This window comes from Triturus cristatus, chromosome 3_2 (assembly GCF_964204655.1).
Source record: "Triturus cristatus chromosome 3_2, aTriCri1.1, whole genome shotgun sequence".
NCBI lineage: Eukaryota > Metazoa > Chordata > Amphibia > Caudata > Salamandridae > Triturus > Triturus cristatus.
In genome coordinates this window covers 1,056,346,633-1,056,359,604 of record NC_140584.1, presented here as the reverse complement: position 1 = coordinate 1,056,359,604, position 12,972 = coordinate 1,056,346,633, and the positions used below count along the sequence as shown (strand labels likewise).

Below are 12,972 nucleotides of genomic sequence, written 5' to 3'. Positions count from 1 at the left end.
ATCATATTCTTGCAAGTTCTACTCATCTCTACTTTTGACTCTTGTCATTGTTTTCCTATATTGCACGTCCTCCTTTCTACTCCCTTTTCTGCCTTTCTCTCGATTGCTCTGGGTTGAAGTGTGATGATGGGAAAAAAAGCAGTGATGCTCAAAAAGGAAAGCTGGAGCCCACTACAGGAAACCCATCTAAGATTGGATAAACTAATCATCCTTTTACTATATAATAGGATATAAGAAGCACATCTCTTAGTGGCCAGGGCAGCCCACAGAGCAGTAGTTAGAACACTTTGAACAAACATTGTCAAAGTCAACTTGTCTTCCTTGCAACAAAACAGACAATAGGTACATCTGGAATAATTATTCAATGCATGCTAACACATGAAGCAGGAATTTTCTGTAGCCACTTCAATCACAACATGATGTTAGTATGTCAATGTAAAAATCCGTGATATGCCATGGCTCTGGATCTACAGCATGGAACTCATCAGTGTGACCACAGGAAGCTAAAGCTACAAGATGTTAACAATTGATTAGTTGGAGTTGTATAGTATAAAGCAGGCTGCCGGTTGATATTTATTAATTATCTGCTCTGGTTTAGGATTTATTTTTTGTGAAATATTGTGGCCTCTGCATGATGAACCAAATGCCATGAATAAGGTTTACTTGTTTAAAATGTATTGTGATGGCTGTCCATATCAATATAGATAACATAACATAACATGTTTTTTCAAAGCGCACATTCGCCCAAGGGTTTATTGTTACCCAACTCAATGGTACTCATTTTGGATGGTGATTTCGATGAAGAACTTTTGTCTGCAACGCCAAACAAACCATTCATCAGTCATTGCAAAATAATGTCACGGGTTCTGTTTATAAATTTGGTTCACCAGTCGTTGCCAAATATTGTCCCGGGCTCTGTTTTTAATGGACAGTATCAGCACATCTCAGCAAGCTAGCAGTACTTTTCAACAGGCCCTACTAGCACTCTTTGGTCAAGCTGCTGTGTTGTAGTAGACCTCATCAACATTTTTGCTATATACAGTACTGTCAATTCTCTGAAGTGTTGATATTCTCACAATAGACTATGCAGCACTTCTTTTCAGGACTGATATACTTGTTATGGATTGCAACAGCACTACTTAACAGAGCACCTACAAGCGTAACAGACAGCGTCAGGGTTTCTCAGCAGCGCCACTTATACAGTACCAGCATTCTTCAGCAGAGCAATCAAGCATATAAAGCATTTTCTGCACCTTCACCTAAAAGAATGCATGACTCAAGTTATGTCCAAGAAGCCTCACAAGTAAAAAGACCACCATTTCTATAAGTTAAACTCAAGCAAAACAAAGAAAATAGGGGCACGTGCTCCAAGCTTGCACCATTGATCATCATACCATAATTACTATAAGAAATCTATAGGAGGCACTGCCAAGCTCTGGAACTCATTACCAGCCAAGATTTGCAGTATACACACTTCAGAAGACAGTAGAAACCATGGCTATTTCTAAGATACAATCATGGAATACAGCCTAAATGTATGTAACAGCCCAATAAGCACACTACTTTCTTTATCAGGTTAGTTATGAAGAGCTGGTCCATGACTACCCTGCATATTACATAATATTGTCAGATCATATATAAAACGTCTGGCCCACACTAATACTAAAACGATAACACTCAGAGGTTGGTAACAGGTCATAGTTCATACAGGCTGCATAACAACTCCCTTATACTGCTTAATACTCTCACACTCACATATTCAATTATCTGCTACGGGTTGGGTCCATCACCAAGTACGGTCCCAGACCACAAATCAGTCATCACTAACTGACCAGGAATGCAATAACTGAAGAAGATCTGCACATACTGCTGGCCAATAAGAGGACTCTAATCTATTCCACTACTGCAGGACCCAACTAACTACATACCATAGTATACAATCAGAAATGGGTGATAGTAACAACGTCAGTTCAGGCAGGTCTACCCACCATTTCTCTCTCCTTTGATGCCTGCTCAGAACCATGAATTTTCAAACAACATATTTCAGATTGGACAACCAAGTTCAGTAACCAGCTACATGGACTATGATTATAAGAAATACCTTAAAGGGATCTAACTGAAAACCATAGACTGCATATCTACCTCTCATATCTCTTCAATCATTACACTAATAAACATTTTGTCTTATAACACAATAACTGCACCTCGTTGGTTATCATGCCTGACAAGGAAACACTTCCTGCAAGGGACAAAAACAAGGACAACACACTCTTCTAATCATATTCCCTATATAGCTAGCATGCTGCCCAGGCAGGGAAGCTCTTTCTGGCAGACACCAGTAGGTAGTTATAGTTAGGACCATGTTTCCAGAGGAAAAGCGTTTTTTGATTTGCCTATATCTTTTATTTTTTATTTTTTTATAAATATGTTTATTAATATTTTCTTAATTAAATTACAAAAACATCGTTGAGCAGCGAAACGTGGTAACATTGTCAATGTAGAAGCAGCATAATACATGAACGACCGTGATCGACAATCAGATAGATGCATCATACTCTTATACATTACTGTGGGCCCCTTACGGTAGCACAACCCGTGCACCCCCCCGGAGGGATCATTGTGAGTCAGGGAGTGAAAGCCCATAGTGTGCGAGCCATGGCTTCCATATTTTCCAAAATGTTTTGGGACAACCCCGTACTTCATATGTCGTCTTTTCCCCCAACATATACATATCCATGCTGTTTTTCCATTCTGTCAGAGATGGAATCACCGTTGCCCCCCACACCTTGGCCAAGTCGCGTTTTGCCACCACTAATCCCAATTGAAGCAGAGTCAACTTGGGTTTGGGGAGATCAATTTCAGTAGATATTCCCAGCAGAACAAACTGAGGGTTAAGAGGAATCATCTCACCCAGAACAAGTCCCAGCTCCTCTAACAGGATGTTCCAATATCTCTGAATCTGAGAGCATTCCCACACTGTGTGAAAGAATGTATCTGCCGACGCTCAACAGCACAGACAATCTGGTTTTTCTGCCCTTCCTATGCGGTGCAGTCGTGCCCTGTCATAGTACGCTCTATGCAGAAATTTAAAATTGGATCAGCCGGAGCCTAGATTTGATGGCCACCTCTCGGGAGTGCATCAACGCCATTTCCAAGTCCAGGTCCTCCATCTCACCCAACTCCGATTCCCATTTAGCCCGCAGCTTTTGTAAAGTGTCTGGCTTGTTATTAATTAGCGTCCTATATGTCCAGGAAACAGCCTTTTCTACAAGCTCCCCCATCAGGAGTCGCCCCTCCAGCGGTGCATATTCGGGAATGCCAGTGGAGTCTACATGTTGTGCTCGCCACGCATGGGCCAGCTGTATATATTTATAGAATTGAGATTTATTCATATTATATTCGACCTGAAGATGCAAAAACGTAACCAGCTCTTTACGGTATAATATGTCTTTAAGTTGCGATATACCTAGTAAGTCCCATTGCTGGAAACCTCGTAGTTTTGCGATTTCCGGGAGTCGGTTACCCACCCAGAGCAGGGTTTCCTTAGTGACTCGACCATCCCATTTCATTTGTCTCTCAGCCTGCTACCAGGCTGCTATTACAATCCGTGTCGCAGTCAGGATTTGGGCAGCTTCTTTACCCCCATATAGGTAGTGTGTATATGGGCGCTTGGTAAACTGAGTACGTTCAAGTACGTATGTGGGGTGATCCCTCTCCACATGTTGCCATTCATTCACAACAACTAAGTGCGCCACCCAGTACTATGCCCTAAGGTCAGGCAGGGATATACCCCCATTGTACGGATTGCGTTGCAACGTCGCCAGCGCTATCCTCGGTGGCTTCCCTCCCCTGACAAATGTACGGAACAGATCATCAATTTTATTAAACACCTCAGTCGGTATGAGTTGGTAGGTGTTTTGCAACACATACAAAAATGTTGGGAGCACTATCATCTTATATAGCGCTGCCCTACCAAGCAGCGTTAGTGGCAGAGTCTTCCACCTTTCAACATCTGCTCGAAAATTCCTAAGCACCCTGTGAAGATTACGATCCAGCGCCATATTCGTGTTTGTTGTAACATATATACCAAGGTATCTTATACCGTCTCGTGCTATCTGAAGTTGGCTTGGGCAGACTACATGGCCACCGCCCTCACCTACAGGATACAGATAAGATTTCCCCCAGTTAATTTTGTATCCCGCATGCATACCATATGTCTCACAGCAGCCCAGTATTGCAGGGAGTGTCGTCTCCGGGTTTGTGACATACAATGATATGTCGTCCGCATATAAAGATATGCATTCGTCAGTCTCTGCTTCTTCTCCACTCCTAAATCCAGTAATGTTGGGGTGCAATCGGATCACACTGGTGAGTGGCTCCAACACCAGAGCAAAAAGCAAGGGAGACAGCCGGGAGCCCTGTCGGGTACCCCTGCCTATTAGGAATTCCCGTGACAGTACTCCATTGACTGTAACCCTGGCCACGGGTGTCTCATAAAGTACAGCTATCCATCGCCTGAATACCGGACCTAATCCAAATTTCTCCATAACAGACATAAGAAAAGGCCAGTGGACAGTGTTGAATGCTTTTTCAGCATCAAGGGAGAGGACCAGGTGTGGATCCTCCCGGTCATGAATCACCTCCAACCAATTATGCAGCCTTCGTAGGTTTAACCTTGTCGATCTCTTAGGCATGAAACCCGACTGGTCCCTGTGAATGAGGCCACCGATTACCATGGTTAGCCTATTCGCCAATATTCCAGCCAATATCTTGGTCTCCACATTTATGAGGGAGATAGGACGATACGAGCTACATGCCTGCGGTGGTCTGCCCTCTTTTGGAAGCACTACAATCGTGGCTGTACGCAAGCCTTTAATAAGGCTACCCGTCGTGTACGCCTCCAAATATAATTGGAGGTGGTGTGGGCCAAAAAGCGTTGCATGTTGCTTAAAGAGTTCTGAGGGTAGCCCATTAGGACCCGGTGCCTTCACAGTTTTCATTTGGCCAATAGCTAACGCAATTTCTTCCACTGTAATTTTATTATCCATTATCTTCGAGTCCTCATCAGTCAAATTAGGGAGCCGTATCCCTTGAAGATACTCTTGTATGCGGGGCATCTCGGCTAGACTACACTGCTTGTAAAAGGCCCCATAGTATTCTGCAAAGGCGTTGGCTATGGCGATAGGGATCAGATGAGTCTGACCATCCTCTGTTTGGATCTGTGAAACCCATCTATTGTCTAGTTCCTTCTTACTAAGCCATGCCAATAACCTACCAGTCTTGTCACCTACATCATATAGGCGCCGATGCATGGCCTGTATCACATTTTGTGCGTCTTTTTTGGCCAGCGAAAGGTACTCCTGTCTGAGAAGGTGCAGACTGCGTAACAGGGAGGGGTGCCCACCCACACTTGCCTGCGACTCCAGCTGCAGCAGTTGGGCTTCCAACCCAGTGATCACCTCTTCTTCTTTCCGTTTTTTGTGTGCTATAATGTTTTGTGCCCTATCCCTTAACACCGCTTGTAGGCCTCCCATAGTGTGATAGCAGATTCCACCGACCCCACATTCTCACTAAAATACAACTCTGTATCCACCCGCAATTCCTTAGCAACTTGTGGGTTCTTGAGTACCCACGGATTCAGTTTCCATTCCCCATTCTGTCGACGTGTACGGGTACCTACTGTCAGCCACAAAGGTTAGTGATCTGAGAGGCCCCTCGCCAGATATACTACCTTATGTACCTCCCCAATGTCCCCTGCTGGAACAAATATGTAATCTATCCTGGAGAAGGCTTTGTGCGTCCCAGAATAAAAGGAATAGGCCCTGATCTGAGGGTGCTGGCTACGCCACATGGCTTCCAGCGCTAGCGTATCCACAAACCGTTTGAGTGGAGTCTCTCTGGGATTCCCTTTTGGAACAGTCGTACGGTCATTCTCAGGGTCCATTACATCATTAAAGTCTCCCCCTATAATATGTGTGTCTGACCCCGCCTCCAAGAGGATTGTTGCGAGTTTGTCCATTGTTTGCCTCTGGAGCTTGGGCGGTGCATACACACTAATAAGAGTAATGCGTCTTCTGTTCCATAACCCTTTGATCACTACAAATGTGCCGCCAGAATCTGTCCAAGTGCGTTCTACTCTAAAGGGTGGGTTTTTCCTAATGAGTATGGCAACACCCCTCGCCCCTTGGGAAAATCCAGCATGTGCCATGGTTCTATAAGCGCGTCTGCCCAGGAACCCACATTGAGTGCCTTTCAGGTGAGTCTCCTGTAGTAGAATGACATCAGGTTCCAACCTTTTAAAGTATGCGGCCACCAGTCCCCTCTTGACCTTACTTCCCATCCCATTCACATTCCTGGAGAGAATCGAATACATTTCTGTGTTAGATGCAGCCATTGTATTGGTGCATTGTATCTAACTCACCCACGGGTCCTTTGCCCTTTCCCCACTGCCGTCTAGTTTGCAATGACAGAAAGCATGTCACCTCTTCGCTTCGCCACCTCACTACTATATTACTGGTGCAGAAATGCTTAAATCCGAACAAACCCCCCCCCTTGCCCCAAACATAAAATCCCAAATGGCAGACAACATCCATCATACCCCCCACCCCACACTCGTCAGGTACCCCCACCAACCCTTAATTCGTCAACAGGACAACACTGGTGCGAGTAAACCACCCAGAGGTCTGTAGCCCCCCCTGCCCCCTCAACTACAAAATACTATGAAAAGGAAAAGAAAACACACACAACCCGCTGTATACTTTCCTCTTTCACAGCAGACGATTCAGGTGTCCTCAACATCTCAAGAATAATACAGCATTACTGCGAGGGCGTCCGGCCCCCGTATGTCAGTCCTCCCCGCCGTTACATGGATTTTACAGTGAACCAAGGCCCCAGTCCTTGGGCCTGAGCCCGAGGCCTCCAAGTGGTTAATAGTCTCCAGAAGAGGGTGTGCTGAGTCCGGCGTCTGCGATTCAAAGTTCTCAGAGAATTGCCTATATCTTTGATACCGTTTGACAAATCTTCATGACATTTTCCCCCCAAAAGCGTCATGTCGGGCCTTCTTGTGCATGGAATGTTTGTGGTGATTCATCAAGTGGGGGCCAAGAAAAAAGGAGGGGAGTCAAAAAAAGTGTGTTTCCCATGTTAATTACCACAGACTCTTTAGACTCGCCTGCAGCCTGGACAACTGAATAGAATTACACCAAATTTAGCCGAAAGCTTATTAAAGCCCCAGTAATTTGTGAAATATTAAAGGAAATTCAGATTTGTATTTCTACGATCGCAAAGTCTTCGCAAATAATAGCGAGCTTGTGCAGAGATCTGATTGGCTGCCAACATTTCAGCCAAGAAGTGTTGGCAACCATCTTGGGTCTTGGCTTCATCTGAGTCCCACAAAAAAACTCCAAAAAAAAAGAAAAGGTGACAGGATAGGAATACCCTGACCCCCAAGTCATGGTATTGGGTCCCAAAGAGACTCTTGCAGGACAAAAAAGCCCTTTGTTTTTAAATTCACGTTGATTTTTGTGAAATATTCACAAATATCACAGTGAATTGAAAAAAACCAAGCGCTTTCTTCTGAGCTTGTTTTTCAAGAAGCCCCGGTAGGGCCAGTTCCGAGGGCGTTACGATAGTCATATAAAAATGGAGGGGTGCACAAGAGGCTCCCCTCAAAGGGCTTCTTTATCACCACCTCCCTGGGGCTCATTTAATATGAAGCAGAGGACCATGTGGACCCACCCGAGGCCCAGGGACCACCACCTCCTGGGGCTGTAATAAAAAAAAATATAGGGGGGAAGCACGGACCTTCCCCCGAGCCTTGGGGACCACCACCTCCCTGGGGCTAACATACATATTGTTGAGGGGGTTCCTCTTGGACCCCCGGCCCCGGTGACGACCACCTCCCTGGGGCTCTTTTTTTGTAGATGGAATGGGACACGGCCCCCCTCCAGGGGCCGTTCTTGGTCCAAGGACCACCACCTCCGCGGTGTGGAGCAAGCACAAGAAAAGAGGGGGGCCACGCAATAGATGGCTCTGGTGACCATCACCTCCCAAAGGTCAGCTCCTGTTATGTCCCGGGGTGCCCACTCCAGGGACATAGCTATTTGCTTTTGCTTGGCGGGAGCAGACAGCTCCCACCAAGCAAAAGCAAACACTCCAGTTACAGCTTATGGGTGCTGTCAAAGTGCTCCCACCCACTCGAAACAGTTGATTCATCTCTTTCCCTGCCCGCAGACATGCGGACAGGGAAAGAGAGATAACTATTGCTCCTGCATGCAGGTATCTGAATTTCCAGCAACTCCCTGCGTGCAGCAGCAATGCTGGCTCCCGTAGGAGGCAGAAAGCCACCTAGGACTACTGGGGCCTTGAGGCTCACCCCACCTTCCCTAACCTGCACACTGGGTGCGCTGGCTGGGACCAGGGCATCCACAGACACATGGCCCCCCTGCCTTATTCAATCAAGGCCGGACCCTGGGGCATGGCGCTCCCGGGGTCAAAATCAGCCCAGTCTGACCCCTCCATTGTATTTTGGCTGAGCCCCGAGGATGGGGTCCCGGGGACAAAATAGTTCCAGAGATGGAGGCCGCACGGACCCCTCTCGTATTACATTTTGGCTGTGCCCCGGGGATGGCGATTTTGGCTCGGGGAGGGGGGCTGTGCAGCCTCGCTCCCCCCAATGAATATATATATATATATATATATATATATATATATATATATATATATATATATATATATTCATTTCGATTCCCCAGGCCAAGCACTGGGGAAATCGTCATTGGGAGGGGGACCGTGTTACCTATTCAATTATGGATACGCCCTGGGGAATGAGGGCCCTGGTCCAGAAATCGCCACAATCAGGGGGTCCGCACAGCCCCTCTCCCCCATTAAGTCCAGGCCAGACCCCATGGAATGGGGTCCTCGGGATTCTAGCTCTGATGCTCAGTTCACAAAAATGAAACCTCAACAGTAAGAACTACACATATAAACATAGCAGGTGCCCTCGTTGAAGCACCACCTATGATCCTACCTCTTGTGCTTGTTGAAGTCAAATCAAGGGTGTTTTCTCTGCAATTCCATATTGAAAAATAATCTGAAATCCTTTGTGTAGGTAAACTCATCATTGATCTATTGGAGCGCAATCTGCATGTGACTGTGATGAACGGGTTCTTTCTTGTCCTGTCCTGGTGAGAGCAGAGTCCATGGTTCTCCCTTTAAATGACATGTGCAAATCACTCGGAAGCCTTGCCTATTTGGCCCCGCCACCTTAGTATTATGCAAAGGTCTTACTGTCTTTTGCCAGGATAATGCACAGTCTAACAAACAGCTCCCGATTTTGATGATTATTTCTTGATGCGTAGGAATATGAGGACATCTCCACCAAACAAAGAAACACTTGTTTCGTATATTTAAGAGGAAAGTGGATATTTACCTCTTCGTATGGGTCATAGTCTTCTCGATATGAGTATTTGTGTTAGTACATGTTACTGGATAAAGTCGCACCAGGAAGAATCACACTGTCTAAACGCACACAAGGTCGCTGATGACAGTGCTCGATTATGCAGCTGTAGTGTAGAATACATACTGGACATGTACCCAAGGGGGTAGCACTTAGTAATTAACTAGTAGAAAGTACTCACTTGGGTAGATATTTTGTGTGAATCTGTGGGCTTATAAGGCAGACTTACTGACGTTGTCTAAGGGTCAAAACACCAAATATAAAAAGTTAGCTTATTGGCTTAATTAAGGAGTCAGCCAATCAACAAATATAAAGCAGACATATTGTCTTTGTCAAAAAATCACCAGTAACTCTAATCAAATGTAAACTTCATTGTTTCATACAGTGCAATGATTAATAAAAGTGATTGTCATAAAAAATGAAAACGTTTTATTAAAAAACATCAGCATGTCCTTGAGTCTTTCTTATAAAATGTTTTAGCCCGTCAAATGATGCAGACATAAAAACAACCACGAGATGGCCCTGCACTCCAGTAGGAGAGCATAGAGCTCCAGCTAGGAGTACTTTAAAAAATAAGGTACGCTCTTCTGGGGTCATGTGTTTAATGACAAAGGAGATTTAACGTTTTGTTTATGTTGCTAGGGTGCTTCATGCAGCCCCTCCCCTCCCACAACATTAAGAAAATGCTTGGTGGTTCCCCTGCCCCTTGCAGTACATAGTAAATGAGCATCTCCTGCTGCTCATTTATTATTCATTAGTTCTATTTTTTATAGATTTTTGTAAGCATCCTGGTGCCCACCCGGAACATCCATATGTTTACTTTTGTTTGGGGCTGCGGGGGAGCCCCAGGGCTCCCACAAGCCAGGCAGCTTCCTGCAAGTGGAGCCATAGGCCATGCAGGAGCTGGCAGCCCTTTTTTGTCTTTTTGTTTTTGAACTGGGATACTCCTGTGCCCACCCAGGACACCCCCCAGCATTTTGTATGTTGGAGACTGCAGGGGATGCCTATGGCTTCTGCGACCCCACAGGCTTCCTGCCAGCTCAGGATCCAGCAATAATTTCTTTTTCATTTCTTTTCAAATAGTGGATTGTCCTGGTGCCCACTCGGGGCATCTCAGAGCACGTTTTAGGCTGCAGGGGAACCTGCAAGGCCACCGCAGCCCAACCGGCTCTCTTGCCTGCACCCATCCCGGGTGTGGTGGGAGCCAGCCTTGCCCTCACTAGGCGGGAGCAGCTTTTTAGGTCTCGCCTGAGCCAGCGCTTTAGCGCTGCTCTGGCGAGACTTATAGTAAGCGAATTTTGGAAGTGCAAACAGTGGCTTTTCAGGCCTCCAGTTTGCGTTCCCGATGTTTGTGCACGCGCACTCGCACCTCCCTCTCTCTCGCATTCCCGGGTTTTCCTCCCCCTTTCCCACCCGCTGTTCCCCTCCTTGTAATACCGCTGCGTGCCTTAGCCAGGCAGCGCCAAAGATACCCCGTGCACCCCGCCCGCACAGCATTTGTCGACTCACACACAAAAGACTTAAGGCCCTTTCATCTGACCCATCTTTGCTTTATTAGGTCTCGACCTTGCTATCGCGTAAGCGATCGCAAAGCAAGACTATAGAGAGCGGGTTTGAAAAGTGCTCCCAAAAAGCGGATTGCATGGCTAGCACGCGCACAATCACGCGCATCGTGCCGCCATGCAATCCGCCTTTTGGGAGCACTTCAAAGGGTCCGCTCCCCCGCCTGGAATGCGCTCCTGCCCAGTGGCGTAACAAAACTTGAGGGGGCCCCCCTGCAAAACACAGAGAGGGGGCCCCCACCCGGCGGCCCAGCTCACCTCTTACCAGTTTGCCCCACCGCCCAAAAATCTGGCATATTTTGATTTGAAACCTCCAACATTTAAATGAAATGCCTCTATATAGTCTTTCTCAAAGTTCTAATTAGGAAGTGGGAAACCCTCTTAACATATAAGGTACCCCATTTGTAACAATAATGTCAGAAGGAGATTATTTAATTGAGGCAGCAATCAGAACAATGCCAAGGAGTGATCCTATTGTCTCAGGAACAATATCAATTTGAACAATGCCAAGGAGCGATCCTATTGTCTCAGGAACGTCAGCAATCAGAACAATGCCAAGGAGCGATCCTATTGTCTAAGGAACAGCAGCAATTTGAACAATGCCAAGGAGCGGTCCTATTGTCTCAGAAACTGCAGCAATCAGAACAATGCCAAGGAGCGGTACTATTGTCTCAGGAACGGCAGCAATCAGAACAATGCCAAGGAGCAATCCTATTGTCTCAGGAACAGAAGCAATCAGAACAATGCCAAGGAGCGGTACTATTGTCTCAGGAACGGCAGCAATCAGAACAATGCCAAGGAGCGATCCTATTGTCTCAGGAACAGACGCAATCAGAACAATGCCAAGGAGCGATCCTATTGTCTCAGGAACGGCAGCAATCAGAACAATGACAAAGAGCGGTCCTATTGTCTCAGGAACTGCCTAAGGCTGTAGAAAAACTATGAAGGGTCTGAATTAGAATTGACACAAGATTTAAGGCACACAGATTACAGACATGTGCGAGCAACACCATAAATAACACTGCATGTAGAATAAAAACAAACCATATCAGCAAGTACCTAATGACAATCAATACAAACTGTAGTTGGTAAAGCAAAAGAAAAGTGCAAATACTTTCAAAGTGCACAATAAAGCAATCACCAGTCCAGCAATAAACAAAAATCAAGCATGTTTAGTAAAATAATGAACTTTCTTTCTTTCACCAAATGAAAATACATTCAAAGTACATGGCAACAACAAGTCCAGCAGTATGCAAAAATGAGGCCAGGTTAGTCAAACAATTCCCCGTTTAGTGTGTGCATAAAGGCACATATATTTCAAAGCAACTGGTAAACAATAACAACTACAGCACCATACAATAATCAAAGCACTTTTAACTAACAATTTCCTTTTTGAAGTGTCACATATTTCAAAGTAACTAGCAAAACAGTAACAAGTACAGCAGGCAGCAACATACAAAAATCAAACCACTTTAGTCAACCAATGACCTTTTGGTCTGTGCTTGTGTATGAAGGTGCAAATATTTCAAAGTGACTTGTAAAACAATAACAAGTACAGCAAGCAGCAGCATACATAAATATCTTTTCCATGGACCTAGACGTGCCAGCCCATGTGGTAATTAGGGCCATCATATTCGCAGATGACACCAGGAACATCTTAAGGATATTAAGGGCCAACCGCCAAACATATTTTGGGGACCCCTGTAAGAACAGTTTTGAATTTATGATCCTATTTCAGCTCTTTCATGCCCCCTTTGGGTGAGTCACAGACAGTGCACAAACACACTAGTCCAAATTCTTAATATGTTTACATGTAATAATCAGGGATAGTGATGCATGTTTTCAATATTGTAACACAGCAGCATATTATTGCAAATAATGTCTGTGATGCTCTCCCATTTCTCATATGTGTGAGGTCCTGATTTGATCCAAAAGAAAATGTTAGGGATTTTG

The 12,972-nt window shown here is 45.4% G+C and overlaps 1 protein-coding gene across 3 annotated transcripts in view; it reads right to left on the bottom strand.

The window, feature by feature from the left end:
• LOC146859108 (protein spinster homolog 3-like) overlaps positions 1 to 12,972 on the bottom strand; it is a 363,281-nt gene that overhangs the window by 323,155 nt on the left and 27,154 nt on the right. The gene's annotated exons all lie outside the window — the stretch shown is intronic.